At 48.3% G+C, this 19,613-nt stretch overlaps 1 long non-coding RNA gene across 1 annotated transcript; it reads left to right on the top strand.

Moving 5' to 3' along the window:
• The first annotated feature begins 9,882 nt into the window (after positions 1–9,882).
• LOC119088980 lies at positions 9,883–18,969 on the top strand. The gene is made up of 2 exons (XR_005092742.1): positions 9,883–13,178; positions 14,902–18,969. It is a non-coding gene; the product is annotated as an uncharacterized LOC119088980 (long non-coding RNA).
• Positions 18,970–19,613: the final 644 nt, after the last annotated feature.

Raw genomic sequence — 19,613 nt, 5'->3', positions numbered from 1 at the left:
ACAGTTTCTACAACCTAACTCTTTGCAGTTCTATGAAGATTGTCGTTTTGACTTGTCTTCGTTTCTGTTTATTCCGGGTTAGCTGGGACCACAGAGGGGTAGATGGATGTAGGGACAGGAAGAGGAATGAGTAAAGAAAGGCACTGAGATGATTTAAAACAGTGATCTTGGTCGTAGCTTGAGGGCTGCCTTGTGGCAGGAACCTTCAAAATGGAATGTCGTGGGAGGTGGCCTCTAAAATGACCCTTGGAGATGCTGGCCTTGGTATCCATGTTCCCGTCTCTTCCCTCTTTCCCAGAATGGATTTGCCTTGAGGGCTTACTTCTGTGCCCCATGGAACAGACTTCCTCTCCCTCTCTTCTTTTTCATCCCTAGCTCTGAGAGAAGCCGAATGCCAAGCTCTGAGCCTCCCTGCAGAGAGACCTCACCTCAGGCGGGTGAGGAGCTGGGGTCTCTCAGGTGAAGCCCTGCCGGGGCTGCTGGGTGAACTTGGAAGCCAGTCTCCGAACCCAAGAGGATTGCAGACTGAACTTCACCTTGATTGCAGCATTGTGGGAGACTATGAGCCAGAGTCATAAAACTAAATCAGTCCCAAATTTCTCACCCATAGAAACTACGGTAAATGTGGGAGGTCTTCGGCCAGTGCTTTTACGGCAATTTATTCAGAGGCATAATGTCGGAATCATTTAGATGACAACCTGATATCAAGTGGGAGTGGGCCCCAGAGGGAAGCCTGGAAGCAGGGAGACTGCTAGACCAACTCCAAGATGCTTAGTTCTCTTACATTTTGAATAAATAGATAGTGAGTTGTATTGAGTGTCCTCTAACTTCCACATAATGCTTTGGCATACACATACATTCTCTCTCTCTCTCTCTCTCTCTCTCTCTCTCTCTCTCTCTCTCTCTCTCTCATAAATAATGAGATATAATGAAAAGCTTAAAATAAAAGAAAGAATGTTCCATGAAGTATTTGGGACAATTTTATATCGAGACAATATCAATTAGTTTTCTGAAGTTCAAAACAACTAGACATTCTTTTTTTATTTGCTGAGTACCATCTCTAGTCCAACTTCCTAAACTGTGGGTCAGGAGCCCTTTTGGGGGGGGGGGATCTCATGACTGAATGTGGGAGTTGTGGGCCATTTGGCAACAGCAGAGGGTTTCTGAACATACAATAATCAAGAACTGATTCTACATCAAGTCTGTAAGTGACTCCAGCCTTCAGCAGTGTGGAATGTCACTGCCCCTTGGTTCTGAACATACAGCTTGGGCACTGTACACACACACACACACACACACACACACACACACACACACGTATATATGTTTCTGCTCTAGGAGAAGCATATTTTTTAATTATGGGAAGACAAAAATCCTAAGCACTTTAACATCATTCTTCGGCAAATAGCTATCAGATTAGTTGGCCCATGTTGTGTTAGAAGGTATAATGTTTTAAAATTATTGTTTGGGCCGGGCACTCGGGAGGCAGAGGCAGGCGGATCTTTGTGAGTTCGAGGCCAGCCTGGGCTACCAAGTGAGTTCCAGGAAAGGCGCAAAGCTACACAGAGAAACCCTGTCTCAAAAAACAAAAAAACAAAACAAAACAAAATTATTGTTTGAATTGCTGACTTAAGTTTGATTCTTTAAAATCTTTAAACAAAATTTGACTCGGGATTAGGGCAGAATTTCCAACCATTTCTGGAATGGCTCTGTATACTACTCTACATTTATACACTTATACTCTATATCATAAATGTATAATATACATTTATCCATATCATAAGTACATTTTTTACTATGTATTTACGTGAAGCTGCACTCCTGCCATTGACAATTCTAAAACTGAGATCCTGACCACTGAAAAAAGCACTGAAGATGTTCCACATCCTGCAGTATCAGATGTTTAGCTAATATTTAATTATCTTTTTTCTTTTTTAAAAAAAACATATTGTGAGTGTGCCCTGTATTGATGTCATTCGTGTCGTTCAAATGCATGTGACAGCCAGAGGTCCATGTCACCCTTCACTTCGTGTTCTGAGACAGGGTCTCTCACTGAACTCGGAGCTCACTGGCCAGCCATTTGCGTATCCTCAGCTTCATGGTTGCGTTCATACACCACTGCCCCCGGCTTTGTACATGGGTGCTGGGGATCCGAACACCAGCCCTCACGCTGGCAAGGCAGACACTTTACCAACTGAGTCACCTCCTCCACCCCAAGGTTTCTTTATTACAGATAAGCAAGCATTCAGGTATGCCCTAGTCAGGGCTGCGATTGCTGGGATGAAACACCATAACCAAAAGCAACCTGGGGAGGACAGCGTTTATTTATTTGGCTTGCATATCCAGTGTCACAGTCCACTGAGAGAAGCCAAAGCAGGAACCCAAGCAGGGCAGGGACTTGGAGGCAGGAGCTGAAGCAGAGGCCATGGAGGGGGGCTGCTTACTGGCTTGCTCACCATGGCTTACTCAGCCTGCTTTCTTATAGAACCCAGGACCACCAGCCCAGGGATGGCACCACCCACAGTGGGCTGGGCCCTCCCACATCCATCACTTACTAAAAAAATAACCTACACGGATGGTGGTGGCGCACGCCTTTAGTCCCAGCACTCAGGAGGCAGAGGCAGGTGGATCTCTGTGAGTTCGAGGCCAGCCTGGTCTACAGAGCGAGATCCAGGACAGGCACCAAAACTACACAGAGAAACCCTGTCTTGGGAAAAGAGAGAAAGAGAGAGAGAGAGAGAGAGAGAGAGAGAGAGAGAGAGAGAGAATAACCTACAGCCTGATCTTATGGAGACATTTTCTCAACTGAGGCTCCCTCCTCTGATGACTCTAGTGTGTGTTAAGTTGACATAAAACTAGCCAGTACAGTATACAAATTTATTTCCATCTTTAATAATGGTAAGATACACACACACACACACACACACACACACACACACACACACACACACCAAAGAATTATGTTAAAAATTCTTTATGAGCTACTATGAGTAAATGTTTCATGTATATCATCATTTATATACCGATATACATGGGTCACATGATTTCTTGGACAAGAGGATGCAAGTGGGAAAATTTTAAGATGCTCTGATTTTGAGAGCCAATGGAGAGAAGACCCAGCTGGACATTTTTCTAAAAAGTGGTAACTTCCCATCCTGAGGACAGAATTTTGGTCCTTACGGGTATGGAGGTCTGCATTCTTTCTTTCTGTGTGGAGGCCTTGATGTCCTGCCTGAGGGCCTGAGACTGGGGTTATAGGCTGCTCTGGTCAGGTCCTACCCGTTCCTCCCAGATGACATCACCTCCACCTCCCACACTCCTGAAGTCCTGAACCAGCCCTGTCCTCCCAATGAGAGGCCCTCAGTCCTGGGGGAGCCTGTGGAGCTGATAGTAGGCACCGTTCTCTGCTCCATGAACTTGCTCTTTCGGGGTGGTTGGCACAACCTTTTCCACAGTTGAGTGAATGCCAGTCCTTCCTCACAGCCCACCTGGCGACAGATGCCGCTGCTGCCCATCATAAAGCATGTATAGCTCACCCTGAGATGCATCCTAACTATTACAGCCCACAGGCCTGTGGAGACACCCCTGAATGGTGAGGGATGGAGACCTCAGACGTCCACATCCTGTATTTATGCTTGCTTAACTGACCTTAATTTCAATGTGTTTATTCTGAACAGGGAAATCCACTCTAATAGTGAGCAAATGAATGTGTGTGTGTGTCTCTGTGTGTGCATGTGTATTCATGTGTGCATGTGTGTGTATCTGTGTGTCTGTGTGTGCATGTGTATTCGTGTGTGTGTGTGTGTATGTGTGTGTGCATGTGTATTCATGTGTGCATGTGTGTGTATCTGTGTGTCTGTGTGTGCATGTGTATTTGTGTGTATGTGTGTGTGCATGTGTATTCATGTGTGCGTATCTGTGTGCCTGTGTGTGTATGCTTGTGTCTGTGTTTGTGTGTCTGTGTGTGTGTGCGCGCGCGCGCGTGTGTCTCTCTGTGTGTGTCTGTGTGTACATTTGTGTGTCTGTGTGTGTGCATTTGTGTGTGTGTGTGTGTGTGTGTGTGTCTGTATGAGGTGGGGTTCTGGGTAGACTGAAATGGCAGCTTCAGTGGCTCAGAGACTTAAACACCTGCTTTGAAACTGGATGCAAAGTGAGCTCTGCCCTGGTGCAGTCCTGTCCAGCTGCGGCCAGTGCAAGCTGGATACCCACAGGAGGGCTCTGTTAGTCCCCCTCCCAAGAGAAACGAGAAGGAGTCTTACTGTTGAGGAGAAAGGGTTTAATTTGGAATCAATGTTTGACCTGAAGGCTCTCAAGGGCTTCAGAAGTTGTTGGGTGCCATTTTGAAGGGTCAGCATGACCCAAACAAAACAAACTTGTAAGGTAGAACCCAAGGCTGATGGTCCCACACCTTGCATTGTGGAGAAATCCCACAGGAATCCCAAAGCCCCAAGACTCCCACCACAATGTGACTGAGTTGGTGTGGGAGCCCGTTTTCGGGTTCCTCGTGGCTTTACCCAGCAGGTCCACATAGAGGATGATTAGGACCAGGGGCCTGAGTGCAGGTGTCTGAGATGGTCTGCACTTGGCTGTGCTGGGGGAGGAGGTCTTTTGCTCCACTCCTTGGCATCTCTATAAATACCCTGGGGCAGAGACAGTTGGGGCCCTTTGGAAAAGGTTCCAGGCCCTCTCGAGGCTATCCTTTATTTTCTATCTGCTTATCTCCACAATAAAAATCTTTATATCTAATATTTCCTGCTGCCCACACTCAAGAAAACTCTGGGAAACTGTGGGGTTGGTGGGTAAATGCCCCACAAATTGGAAGACCTGAGAAAGCAGTGTGTCTCTAGCTATACAATGGCACAAAGCTAGAAATGGTTTTGGCAAATCAGTCCCATTTCCTCTTCCTAAATAAGAAGCTAGGCCCCACTTCAGCCTTTACCCTAACCTTTCTGGACCTCTGAAATGTCAATAGCCACCCTCCCCAAGCTAACTGTGAAGATTAAGTATTGAGATGTATTTATATTTTTGGCTGTGGGCCTATATCCTGTAATTGCTGAGCCATCTCTCCAGCCCATCATGGTGCTTTTAAATGAAAGCACCAGCTCTTAGCATTTAATAAATGAGAGCTGTAACTATTTGAGTGTTGTGTGACGAAACCTTTCCTGGGGAGACACAACACACACATCTACTCACTCCAGATAGGGATCCCATGACAGACCAAAGTATAGATACCATCAAAGCTCAACTTGGAGAACTAATAAATTTTATTGGGGTTAAGAAATGTGGGTGATGGGTTACACACAGGAGTAGAAATGACTCAAAAGACAGCTGCATCACCAAAGCCACCCAGCACCAGTGACTGCTGTGGAATAATCCTTCTGCACTGTGAAGATGTGTTGCTCTCATTGTTAATAAAAAACTGATGGCTGGGCAGGATACAGTTAGGCAGGAGAATCAAACTAAGAGAATGCTGGGAAGAAGGAGGAGTCGGAGTCTGAGGAGTCAGATGCAGAAGAAGCAATATGGGAAGTTCATAGATGAGGTAAACAAGCATTGGGGCAGCACATAAATGAATAGACATGGGTTAATTTAAGTCATAAGAGCTGGCTGGAGACAAAGCCTAAGCTATTGGCTGAGCATTTATAATTAATAATAAGTCTCTGTGTAGTTATTTGGGAACTGGCTGGCAGGACAGAAAAGTCCACCTACAAGTGACAGTTCACAAAGGCTAGGAAACTGAGGCATGCTACACAACCTGCAGGCAGTTCAACAGGTTGAAGGTGGTCCTTTCCAAGTGATTCAGTTGGTCTGAACCTCTTCTAGGAAGCTCCACGGGTTGGAAAGTGTCCTTTCCAAGTGACTCTGGTCTAAACCTCTTCCAGGAAGCCTAGCTGGCTTCTGCGTCTTTCAGGCAGCTGGTCTGGTCTCAGAGTCTTCTTTGAAGCTTGGCTTCCCTCCCTCTGAGAGGGACTCTTCAGCTTTTATTGCTTACTCTGGTAGGGAGGAGCCTAGTGAATCTGATCAATTTCAGGGACTTCCTGATGCTATTTTGAGTTGTTTAACTTCCCACTTAAGGAGCCTCCCTGAAGAATGGAAAGTTTCAATCTTGAAGAGAACTCTTACACAACATTCCCCACACCTAGTTTTTAAGTAGGTGGTAGGGAGCTGCGGCCAAGAGAACTGTCTTTGATGAAAAAGAGCCGAGTTTCCTGAGACACGGTTTGCATCCACTTAGAATCTTTTGGAAAGTCAAGAGCAAAATAGATGGTTTGACTCAAAACCTTGGTCTTGGAAACAATGAAGCAGGTTCAGGCAAGAGAAAACTGACTCGAGAGCCCGAGCTGTTATCTCTGGAGTCCCGTATTCTGCTCGCTCAGGCTTCAGTAGAAATCCCACTAAGCCAGTGTCTGGTTCTGCAGCGGGGAGTTCATACCAGGTCAGGCCAAGTGTTTGAGGAGCCTTTCTGGATGCCACCACCTTGTCAGCTCCTAAACTCTCAGCAAATGAATGAAAGTACTGCACTCCCAACTCCCGGGGACTCGTAATTAAGTGCAAAGGCAAGTCTGGGTTTGAAATAATGACTGTGGGATTCTGAAGTGATTTCAAGATAAAAATGGGGGTTTATTCATGTTGCAGTAAACAACGCTGCTTGGGGAAAGTGCCCTGTAACTTTCAACAGACAAAGATCTGTTTGGTTATTTCAGTTCAGGCCCTGGGGGCTTGGAGGGAGGAGGAAGGGGGTGTGGAGCTTTTAAATATTACTGTGTGGAAATGTGACTGCTTTCTTTCACAAGTAGAGTAGCTTTTAAGGATGTGTTATGTCCAGCGCTGGTTACATAGTTGGTATGTAGAGTATATTCTTTGTGTAATCTTCATGGCAACCTTGGGAGGTAGATGCTAAAACCAGCCCCATTTTACAGGTCAGAAAATCAAGGCCAGAGAGTATTTAGCCAGATAACAGTATCAGGCCCAAGTTCCAGCCTCTGGAGTCAGAGCAACTTCGTTCTTTTCTTTTCCTTAGAATGTAAGACATCTAGTTTTTAAGCCCCTTTTCTTTCTTACTTATTTAGTGACGGGGCCATCATCTATAGCCCCAGAATTACAGTCCTCCCTTCGGTAACTCCAGAGTGCTGAAATTTCAAGCTTGAGCGAACGGGACTGATTTCCACTCTCATTTTAATTCAGACGCAACAGCACCATTCCTCGGTGGAATAAATGAAATTACATAGAGGGCCATCAGAGATCTGCAGTAAGCTCAGGAGCGAGTAGACACCTAGAGAAGAGGCACTCAGCCGGAGTTCAGTTTGAAACCTCAGTGACCACCCCCAGTTACACACTTCCTTCAACAAGGCCACACCCGCTCCTTCTAAGTACTGCTCTCTGATGGCCAAGCGCTCAGATACCTGAGCCTACGGGAGCCGTTCCTGCTCCTCCCACCACAGTCAGGGAAGCCAGATAACAGCAAATCTAATGAGCAAACATGCAAACCAATTAAGATATTTTAATCTGTGTGGTGGGAAGGAGTATGGACTCCGATGAACCCTGGGTTGACATTCTCATGACAGAGAAGAAGAATCGTGTGTTTGTCCTGCCTGGTACCTGGCAGATGGTCACCGTGTAAGGTGTTTTCTGGATTTATCTGCACCACCTAGCAGTATGCTATTTATTTATTTATTTATTTATTTATTTATTTATTTATTTCTGAGACAGGGTTTCTCTGTGTAGACTTGGATGTCCTGGAACTCAGAGATTCGCCTGCCTCTGCCTTCTGAGTGCTAGGATTAAAGGTGTGCACCACCACCACCTGGCATCTTTTTTTTAATTACAACATTTATTTTATATGTATGAGTGTTTTGTCCACATATATGTCAGTGGGCCACTCTGGTCCCTGGTGCCTGTAGAGGTCAGAAAAGGACATCAAATTCCCTAGAACTGGAGTTACAGATGGTTTTGAGCTGCCATGCGGGTGCTGGGAATTGAACCCCAGTCCTCTCGAACCATGCACTGATCTATACTCACAGGTCCTGAAAGCAGTGATTCTACTCTGTGAGGAAAAGTCATGAGGCATGACAAAACCCAGAATTAGAGCTTTCTTGTGGGGTTGGGGTGGGAGCTGGGGGGGTGGAGTGGAGGGATGGTGGGGGTGGGGTGAGGGTGGGGGACAGAAGAGAGTGTGCCCAGGCGTGTTGGAAAGACACGTGAGGAAAAGGGAGAGATGGGGGAGGAGGAGAGAGCAGAAGAGAGAGGGGAGGAGTCTCTGACCTGCTTTTTATTAAGGATTCCCCTGCGCAGGCGCAGGCGGGCTTACAGAGCTACGCCACGCATGCGCAGATTGCGTGACCACACTACGAGCATTGCCCAATCACGCAGCTCACAGATGACAATAAGACCCCTCGCTTGGCTACTGAACTGGGCATGTGCAGTCATATAGCGGGAGGAGTGGCCGGAATCCTAAGAGATACTTCCCACTATTCTATATCAGATAAGCATGGAGAACTCAACCCTACAAACCCCACCTCCCCCCTGAATGCACCTCGGGATGTGTGTTCCACGATCAGCTTAAGCTAATGTGACTCATTTTCTCCACCCAAACCTCCTGAGACCTCAGCTAGTCCTCTGCCTCCTGGATTTCACAAGTTCCCACGTGAGCTGGAGGGCTTAACGTGCCGGTACTGAGTGCTTGGGACTTGCTGTCTTCACCGTTAGGTCCCACAGCACCGGGAAACACCGCTGGCTGCAGACAGAGCGGGAGAAAATGAACGCTGTTGGCCGCAGCAAGCTTTGCGGATTAGCCCTGCACTCGCCATGAGGTCAGTTCTGGCCGTGGCCTTTATTACCAAGGACGGCCCGAAGTCAGCCACACTGTTAGCTTGTCCGCCTGTGGTATGTTTTACTATGCCCTTTCGTGAGAGCTGAGGCCCAGCCTAGACGAAAGTCACGCTTCTCTGCCAGACACTTGAGTTCCCTACGGAGCCAGGCCCAGGTTAGTCTATTAACAAAATGTGCTGAGTGTCTGCCCAAGCTTGGCTCTAAACGGGGTCTAGCGGGAGAAATAAAAGCAACATAAAGCTGACTGAGCACAGGCAAACTGGAATACAAAGCGCAGACAGGCAGGCGCACGGGCTGGCTTTTTGGAGCCTGTTACCTACGGTGGGACACCTTGCTCAGCCTTGATGCCGGAGGGAGGGGCATGGTCCTGCCTCAACTGAATGGGCCAGGCTTTGCTGACTCCCCATGGGAGGAGCCCTTACCCTTTTGGAGGAGGGGAAGGCTGGTGTGTGGGGGGGATAAGAGGGGTATCTGTGATTGGTATGTAAAATGAATTTTAAAATTTTCTTAAATTAAGAAGTAGACAGGTAGTTGGCAAGCTGAGGTTGCGATTGTAAAGGGAGCAGTTTGGCCTGAGTTTGTGAAGCAGGAACCTGCTTGGTCTGGCGTGGTGCAGAGCGTACAGGCTGGATTCCTGTCTCCACCAGGTTGCAGCACTTGAAATTCCATGAGCCTGAGCGAGTCACATAATCGCTGATCCTCCGCCCTAGTTAAACAGCACAGAGATGCCCCGTGTTCATGCCCAGGCTTAAATGAACGTATGAAGGAGAGTGCTCTTACAGAGTTCTATGGAGACAAGTCTACACTACCGACTACATTGAACACACTGTATTTAGTGTATGGTATACAACAGTTCTTAGACCAGTGCGGCCTAAAGAAGCTGAACGATTGGACAACCCTGGTGCGGCGAGCTCCTCGACCAGCGAGGAAGAACGACCACCACGCGAGGATTCTTCTCAGATCACACTTTATTGGAGCGCCTCTTGGTTAAGGGAGAGCGGGAGGTGAGGGGCCCCGAGGACTAAACTGCTGCTGCTTATATAGGGAATCAGGCAAACGTGCCGTACTGTGATTGGGTCCCGCCAGAATGCGAGCACAGGGAGCCACGGGATAGGCTGAGGACATAGGGTCAATTACCATACTCGCGCATGCGCGGACCTTAGGACACGTAGTCCTAGGAGCATAGCCAAATATGGAGTTGTTTACAGCTGGGCTACCAGGAAGCCAGCGCCATCTTAGAATGGCGGCTCCCTACACCCTAGTCTACAGCTCTGTCTTCCAAGCCCATGTGCTCACCATCGGCATGAGCAGAGGCAGCCGAAGACAGTGAAGTTTGCTTCCCATCTGAGTTTTGCCCCCTCCATATGATGCTTACATCCATTCCTGAACTGGAATTGTGAGTGTGACCTTGTTTAGAAATAGAATCTTTGCAGATGTGACCGAGGCTCTCAATATGAGATTATCCTGGACCCTAAACCTAACGACTGCTGTCCTTATTAAGAGAAAGGAGAGAGGGATTTAATACAAAGGGCAGGGTCATGGAAGATGAGACAGACATTGGAGTGATGTGTTCGTAAGCCATGGCAATGGCAGGTGGAAGCTGGGAGGGACAGGCAGGAGGCAAGTCCCTAAGATCCCCAGAAGAAGGTCACTGTGCCGCCTCCTTCGGCTTAGACTGCTGCTTTCGGTATCTGTTAGGGATGCATACTTTCTGCTTTTTAAAGTCACAGTCTTTGTAAGAATTTGTTGTGGTGTTTTTAAGGAACAAACACACCATCCAAGTTGAGAAGGGAGCGTCCATCTGCGGGGTCATCTCAGCTGTACACTGCCGACCTCTCCCCACAGATTGTGTTCTCCCTGGGTAGGCAAGGCTCTCCCCAGCAGGCAAGGCTCTCCCTGGGCAGGGAAGACAAGGCCTCCTGTGGAAGCTTCTGGCCCACAGTTGCTGAGTGATACCCGCATGTGATAAAGCTGTCCTCTTTCTCAGAGGCCACATCAAATTCCAGTTGACTTCTGATCACACTAACATGCTTTCTCATGCGTTCTCAGGGGAAGGCCCAAGGTAGGTTCATTTCCTAACTTTATAATCGACATAGTTTTTTCTTTCAGTAGTCCATGAAGCAAGCCTCGGCTAGTGACAATCTGCCTACCTGTAGCCTGTTGCTCAGAGAAGTGATTCTCAACCCTTAGGACCCATCAGAGCTGTGTAGAAGGCTGGTTAAAACAAACAAACAAACAACAACAACATCAACAAAAAACTCCCTTCCCTTCAGCGCCTTCCAGATTTCAGGTGCAGTAGGTCTGGAGAGAGAGAATCCTCCTTTCCAGCAGGTCTGCAGGTGACGTCATTGGCACGGCCTTCCACCCCCTGCCCCCAGATGTTTGGGAACAGCAACAGCTGTGTTTCTCAAGCTCTGCTGCTTCCCGGAATCACTGGGGGCTTCTAAAAACCCCAGCCAAAGCTGCACTCCGCTCTGCTGAATAAGAGTCTCTGAGAGGTGCGGGCATCAGGGGCTTTTAAGGCCCCTCAGGTAATTCCTGTAGGAAGTCAGACAAAAAGCTTAGAGGTCTGCTTCCCCTGCACCCCCCCCTTCCCAGCATTAATGCCCTGGCCAGGCTTGGGGTCCACCTCTCCTAACAGGTCTGTGGGTCCACTTTAGGGCCCAGCATATGAAATAGAAATGGAGTCCTCCGGCAGGGAGAGCGCCTCACTCCTGTCCCCAACGATCTAAAGGCTCTGCCTGGGGGTCCAGAGTGTGATGTTTAGAGATGGCGGCCAAAGGCCGGAATACAAACCTCTGGGCTAGTGCTTTGCGGAAGTCTCCCATTGCCTGTGGCTTCGCTTTCCACCAGCTCAGCAATGGTGACGGATCTTGATCCGTAAATACTAAATGGAAACTTCCAGAACTTAACAAATTCATGAGTTTAAACACAGCCCTGTTTGACATGCCGTCGCAAAAAACATGGTACTGGCCTCAATGAGAATAAGAGATAGTTCATTCTGGAGCCAAGTATGAGTGACCGTGGCCTGGAAACACAAATCAGATCGCCTCGAGTTCTCAAATGTTTCACCTCGGAAGCGGTTACCTGAGACTTGATGAGCCGCGTAACAAAGAAAGTCGTAAATCAAAGTGTTATGGGTAGGCGGGGACTGAAAAGCAGAGACAACTGCTACAGCTTTCAGATAATATCTGAAGGCACTTTTTAGCTTTTGGATTGGTGGGAGCTGGTGCCCTGCTAAGAACACATCCTAGATTTTCACAGGCACAAGGGTGTTAGGCCACACACAGGTGTGAGCAGTGAGTGGCTTTCAAAGGGTCTGAAAATAGCCTAAGAAATTTTGACTCTGCTTCACAACAGTATAACTCTCCATAATCTTAAAGCTCCATCATTTGGCGGTGTGGAATATTCAACACGGGTGCAGCTCCCTAGCAGTCTCTCTGTCTCTCTGTCTGTCTCTCTCCCCCAGCTTCAGTTCACAGAGATAAAACAACTCTTTCCCAATGGGTCTATGCTGTATACACTGCCTTTCTGTTAGTATCACCTTGGCCATTAGATCCACGTCTTTGTATTCAGATACTTGTGTTGTGGTCAGGTCCCCCCAGGTGACTCTGAGGGAAAAGGTGAAGGCGATCGTCACCAGGAAAGAGAAACACGTGCCAAGCCTGCTAAGACGTGCAGCAAGATCAAGCTTGTGGGACTGTGTGAAAGCCACACTAGTTTTGCTTTTACACCGCAAACTGCATAGACCCGGGCTTCAGTGTGTGTGGGGGGTGGTAGCGGGGCGGACGGGAATGCTCACTGAAGACCGAGGTGCTGGCTTCCCAGTGGAGGGTCTTGAAACGTGTCACTGGACGCTGGAGAGATTGCTCAGCAGCTGAGCGCACTTGTTGATCTTGCAAAGGACCCTGGTTCGATTCCCAGCACCTACATGGTGACTCACGACTATCCCTAGCTCCAGTGCCAGGGGGTCTGACACCCTCTTCTGAACTCTGAGGACACTAGGCACGCAAATGGCATACATTCATACAGACAGACAAGACATTCATACGCATAAAATATCAAGTAATTGTAAGTTTTTTTTTTTTAAAAAAGAAGCCTATTTCCTGCAGGGAGGGGATGGGACTTTACCTGCCTCGCGGATTTGATCCAGCTGCTGACCCTTGACTCTCATTTCCACCTGTGAAATGGGGACAACAAAAATACCCACATCGCCGCAAAGCTGTGAGAGACCAGACGAGCCAAATGCGTCTAAAACTCCATTCTGTGAATTGTACCTAGGCCTGATTCCTCCTTCATCTCCCTGGACCACTCTCCTGCTCTTCAGAACTGGCGGGAGCCATAGCCAGGTGGGCATGACCCTGTATCTCCCGTTTCACTAACAGTTTAGGTCCTGACCTCGTAGTCCTGCTGTTTTTACTAGAGATTTTGGGGACCCGCTCATTGAAATTTGGGTTCTAAGTCTACTTTCTCTTGCTGTGACAAAATACATAAAAATCTATTTGTAATAAATAATAAATAAATATTTTAGCTTATGATTTCAGGGGTTTCAGCCCGTAGTCACTTGGCTCCTTTGTTCTGGGCCTGAGGCGAGCAGAACGTCATGGTGGATGCACGTGGTAGAACAAGGTGGCGCATGGGCCCCGGGATGGAGAGTCAGCAGAGAGCTGAGAACAAAACCCATGAAGCTATGGACCCACATATGACTAATCATCTCCTGGACTTTAGAAAACTGTTAAGGTCCAAACCATAATACTTTGTTCATTGTTCGGTTCTCCTTTTGAGCCAGCATGGTGCCGTGGCGCATGCCTGTAATTCTATTACCTAGGAGGCAGAGGAGGAGAATGGCAAGTTCCGGGGTACACAATATCTTTTAAAATTTCAAATCCCTTTACATATGCATTTATATCTTCTCTTTCTAAGTGCCTGCGTATAAAGGATTGTACTTCCTTCTCCCTCGTTTTTCTTGAGAATTATTCCACGTCACTATGTGGAAACCTCCTTTTATTCCTTAAAAGGCTGCACAGTGCAGAGGGACCCATGGTGTGTTCAACCTGAGCACCAGTAATGGACATTTGAATGTCGACAGCCTTTTGCTATGACATTGAAACAATGAGTGTGCATGTGTGTGGGTGCGTGCCTGCGTGCGTGCGTGCGTGCGTGTGTGTGTGTGTGTGTGTGTGCATGTGTGTGTGTGTGTGTGTGTTTTGTGCCATCCTGTCTTCAGGGGGGAGTCCTGGAGCACTCCGCAGCCGCTGCCTCACTACCTCACCCCCATAGCTGCTCCTCAAGAACCTTAGCTTACCTGTCAGACCCCACACCTCAAACACTGGCCTCTGGAACTTCTTCCGACACTTCAGACCAGGCCTTGCTGGCGAAGCAGCAGTGGGCAAAGTGACTTCTGCTTGGCACTGGTCCACAGGTCATATTTGTACCGGTGCATCTTGGTGACGGGGGGGGGGGGGGGAATGGGGGTGGCATGGGGGTGTTTAAGTCACAACAAAAGCTCTAGCTGCCAAGGAATTTGGGGAAAGTGGGTTTTGCTATTTTGTTTTTCTTCTTGCTCTGTCGTACGGTAAAGGTTGGAATGCCAATCAGCACGTTCAACTCACAGACTTGATTCCTTTAGTTTAAGTAAGAAAACAGAGTCTCAGAGGTCCATGATGTTTGCTCGGGATCATGTGGCTTCCTGATGACTAATAGCCCCAGCTTTTCCTCGGTCACTGCCCATGCACCTTGTCAGAGGGAGTCTTTGTGTGCTAGACTTGCACTGGGCAAACCCTCAGGAAAGCTCAGCTGCTTCACACACTGTGAGGTTTTAGTATTTTGCAGACAAAAGCTTCTTGGGACCTGTGCGTTATCATTCAGTTACTATCAGGGACAGACCTGTGTCCCATCTTCCCAAAATAAAATGGTGAGGTCCCTAGTCCCCAGACCTCCAGTGCAACCACATTGAAAGTGACATCTAGGAAGAGGGAATGAAGTTGAATGAGGTCAGCTGGGGTGAGCGCTAATGCAGCCTGATGGGAGTCTTTATTACTTCTTCACGGATTTCTCACGTTCTCTCCAAAGGACATAGAGTCTCCTCTCTTGGTGTGATCTTCCTCGTTCACAGAGTTGAACAAAAGATGCTTCTATTCCACCATCTTAGCCGAGATCTCTGGTGTCCTTACAACAAGAGGAAATTCTTACGTTCTGAAGGAAGACAATATAAGGACACAGAGTGAAGACGGTCATCTAGGGCCCCGGGACAGACACCTGGGACACATCCTTTCCTCACAGGCCTCAAAAGGAAGAAATCCTGTGACATTCACACTTCAGCTTTCCACTCTCCAAAACTGTAAGGAACACCTTTTACTGTTTACACCACCCAGACTCCGGAACTGTGTTATGGCAGCCCTGGTTATCTTACAGATACGGAAGCTACAACCTGGTAGGAAAGAACAATCATGGACCCAGCAGAGATCTGTTCACCTCTTTAGTCTTTCCCCCACGAGCTTCTCCAGCCGCCTCACTGCCTGCTGCCTCTGGTGTCTTCTCTTCAGAGAGAGCTTCCTCAGAAAATGCTGTCACAGTTCAGACGTCTCTAGGGTGGTGGGTTTGCTACGGCTTCCGTCGTATTCGAAGCCTCCAGGATCACCACCCCAGAAGGGCCATCTGTGCACCTCAGAGTCTTTGCTTCATTGGACACCCAGTGAAGAGTATCTCTCCTTTTCTGGCCCAGACTCTTGGGGGGGGGTGTTTTCCTTAGACCTGTTTCTCCCATTTTCAGAGGAGGCCAGTGTGGCATGACAAATGCTTTTTTAATGACCGAGATCTGCATTTAAACATATTTTCGTTTTTTGCTGGGCCATTAAGCCTTTAAACCCGTCAATATTTTAATGGTTTTTATAGTCCACTGATGTACAGGTTTGTTTGCATTATTTCACCGTCCATGTTCCTTGCAAATGAGATGCCCCGGCTAGTGGCCACCAAGGAGTTGTTAACACATGGCGCTCTTCTGCATGGGCCCTTGACTCCATCACAAGCTAGTCTGCCTAAAACCAGAGGAAGGAAGCCTATTTACCGACACGACAAACAAATGACAAACAATTTAACAGTGGCTGCTTTTATGCCACATTTATCTTAAAATTCTGTCTGCTTTTGGGAGTCCATGAGAGCGGAATGTCTTTGGGAAACCATTTGGGGCCAATGTGGCTTGTCTTAGTATACACAACTTGCTGCAACAGGCTAGCACAGACTGGGTATCTTCCAAACATAGAGATGGATTTTTCACAGTTCTGGGGCCCGGGAATTTGAGATCAAGGCGTCAGCAGGCTCAGTGTCTAGTGAGACAGACCTGTTCCTAGGTCAGATGAGGCAGTTTCTCTCTCTGTCCTCGTGGTATAGAATAGACTGGGGCAGATGAGTCAGGGAGCTTTTTTAAAGGGCACTAATCCTGTCCTGAGAACCCCACCCTCATGACCTAACCATACCCCAGTGGTCTCACCTTACACCATCACATTGAAGAGTCAGAATTTCAGCTTCTAAGAGGAGGGTGTAAACCTTCCACCTCTGACGTTGACAGATACTCAGAATAGGCCCATTTGGGATAGAGTGGACTCTGTCTTTTGCTTCAGCCCGAATCCATCTTCTGCTCTTCATTGGAGCCAATCTACAGAGGTACAGTGAGAGCCTGCTGATGACATTAGGGGTCAGCTCCAGAAGCTGGACCTGGTCAGAAGTTCAATTTAAGCTACATAGGGATTTGGCGTGCACATTTTGTTACACCTGTCCCAGAGATAATAACACAGGAGACTCCTGACCAAGCCTTAACTGATAATGTCACCCACACACGCAGATCTTGTGTTCTTATGCTCACCCCCCTGCAGCTATACGGTCTGGTTACTGGTTCATGGATCGGTCACACTATACTTTATATTTGATGGCTACTCTCTACGTTTCTTTTCAAACTTTTACCATGTCGCAGTGGCGGCAGCCTCAGACTGCTGGTGTTTGCCCTGTCTGTGGACCGACTCTCTAAGAGGCTCACACCATGGTGACATTGCCCAATGTGCCCGTCTCAGAATGTGTCCCTGCTGCAAAGTGGCACCTGCGTGTGAACAGTTCACAGCTGTGTTCCTGAGCCTGTGCTTCTCTTCTTCCGCTCTTTGGGACTGTTTCTGAGCCTGTTACACACTGTTGCCATCACTGTGGCTTTTGTAGTGTTGAGCGAATCTCCACTTTGCATTTTAAAAAGCTATCCAGTTACAGAGTTCCTCACAAAGAAAGCCAACCAGCACATTGACTGGCTTTGTCTTAAATGTACGGTTGAATCATTAATGTAATTAGGTACTTACAAAGTTACCCAATGCACGCCATCCTTTAAGACACTTGATCCAAAGCATGGAATGTGTGCTGTTAACACAGATCATTTTATGTGTCCTTATTAGAACTTTAAAAACGGGTGTAGACGTTTTGTGTGTTCTGGTTCATAAACTCCTACGTAGCTGGTAATTCATGCCGCTGTTCCGAATACTATCATCAGAGTAATACTTTCTAGCAGAGACTGTGGGCGGAGGCAGATGCTGCTGATTTTTCCGGGTTGATCTTGCATCTGACACACTTGCTGAACCTTCGCAGTTTGCTCTTGTTTGAAACATTGTTTTTCCAAGGCGATGGATGTTTTGTTTTTACGCTGCTATCAGAAGTGGACCCCATCCCCCAACCTCTGTGGTGGTTGGTGGTGGGAACCAGGGCAAGTGTGACTCACTGAGAAGTGGAAAATCTTCAGGCCGCTCTGTGCTGCTCTGTGGGTTCCTTGTAGCTTTTGGAAACCTTTCCTGTCAGGCCACCAACACAGGGATGGAGAAAGGGGGGGGGGGCTAAAGTCCTATGAATGGAAAGAGGTGGGGAAATACAGAAAGAAGGAAGCCAGAGGGAAGAGAACAGAATAGAGGCTGAGAGGGACTTGGGCCGAGACAGAGGTCCGCCTTGGACTTGAGAGGCAGCTGAGAAAATCGAGGTAAAAGAGCCTGATGTTCCAGAGGGTGGACCAGATGACCTCTGGTTCAGCAAGACCATCCAAAGAAATCCCTGGGATCATTGCCCCCCTAATGTAAGCCATGGAGGAGCCCTGGCGCTACAGACAGTCTTGGGTTATGACAATCACTCCAACTCAGCACACACTCTCCAGCTAAGAGAGGCCCAGCTCCATCAGAAGCCACCACGCTGTTGGGGCTATGACCCCCAAAGCTTCTCAAGCCGAGGTATGTCTCCAGATCCAAACTCTCTGCACCTCGGAGCTTCGGAAGTCAGCGTCAAACCCAGGAGGCGTCCAGTATTGGCTCCCAGGAGAAGCTGCTTGAGAACCTTATACCAGCTTATTGATCACCTTGCTTTATGAGAAACTACAGCTAAGTGATCCTGCTTTGGTTGGGGAACCTCCATGTCCCCATAAAAAAACAACATATGGGGCTACCACTGCCCTGTACAGTGTTCTGGGAACCCTGGAGACAGGAGCCTGATTTTAGTGGCCAGTGGCTGTGAAATCCGGAAGTGAGCAGGGGCCTTTGTTCTCCCTTGTGGCTCCACCCTGGATCAAACAGGAGCAGTAAGTGAGGCTGAGCTTTCCTGGATTGATTCAGCTCAATTCCCGGCTTTTGCCTCTTAATTGTTTTCAACTATTTCTGCACACCAGGTTTGGAGCTCTGAACCTCTTGGGGAAACCTGACTTTTTTTTTTTTTTTTAATGGAGACAGGGATGAGCAGAGATGCTCGGCAGGTCTGTTCTTGCTGCAGGAAGCAAAAGATGCCTTCGGACCATACTCTGTGCCAAGGCCTGAGGGTCTCCCGCGGAGATGGGCCTCCCAATGCCTGCCTGTAAGAAACCCTTGAAGAGGCCAGACTTTCTTTTAAATATGTAAGAGCAGGGTGTGGCTGGCCAATGGGAAGGTGAGAGAGCCATCCAATCCAGCAGGTCTTCTGAGCTTGTCAAGTGAAGGCTGGACCCAGACACCCCCAAAGCCTGCCGGTGAGACTGAACCTCGTGTGAGCCGGTTTCTGATTATGACCTGTCTCCACACGCCCAGTGGCTGCCAAACAATGGCAGTGACTAAGCTTTATAAATAGGACACTGAGAGTAAAAATCACAGGAAATTCCCCGAGTCTCCCGTGGAGTCTTTTTTTAGGTGTGCAGCTCATAGAGAAACCCAGCTCTCTCCTCCGCACAGACAGGCAGAGCATCCGCTCTACCTGGACCTTTCCCCGAGGGTCAGAGGGGAATTGGAGTGGAGGGGTCCCTCCGGGGCCCTGCTCAGGGACATGCCCAGCACGGTCCTCTTGCCTCACTAACTCTCCCTAGCTCCCAGGAAGAAGGCACGTTTGCAATGAGCACTTTGTCGATGGAGAAACTGGAGGTCACACCCATGTCTGACTCACCCCAGATCACGTAAGAGATGAATCACAATCTCGGCTCCCTCTGAACACAGAATAATCATTGCAACCAGACAACAGGAGATAAAGGGAACCCTCTGGGTGGGAGCGGGGTGCTCCGGACCTCTGGTTATCTTCCCCTCCCCTCCCCTCCCCTCAGCGGTGACATATTTTCTGGGGAGCCGCTCCCATTTGGAATTGGTGGCTCAATGGTTTCCAGCTTCAGCAGGGGTTGGAAAGAGCTGCTGGCGGCGGGCGGGCGGCAAGAGGCTGCAGCCTCTGTAGCTGAAGGGATCTCGTGGGTTTCAGATAGAAAATCTGTTCAAATATTTGCCCAACAACTCCCGGTGTGCTTTGGAACGAGCCGCAGG

This window comes from Peromyscus leucopus, chromosome 14 (assembly GCF_004664715.2).
Source record: "Peromyscus leucopus breed LL Stock chromosome 14, UCI_PerLeu_2.1, whole genome shotgun sequence".
Taxonomy (NCBI): domain Eukaryota; kingdom Metazoa; phylum Chordata; class Mammalia; order Rodentia; family Cricetidae; genus Peromyscus; species Peromyscus leucopus.
Note: the sequence above shows the minus strand (reverse complement) of the source record. Positions and strands in the feature narration are given on the sequence as shown.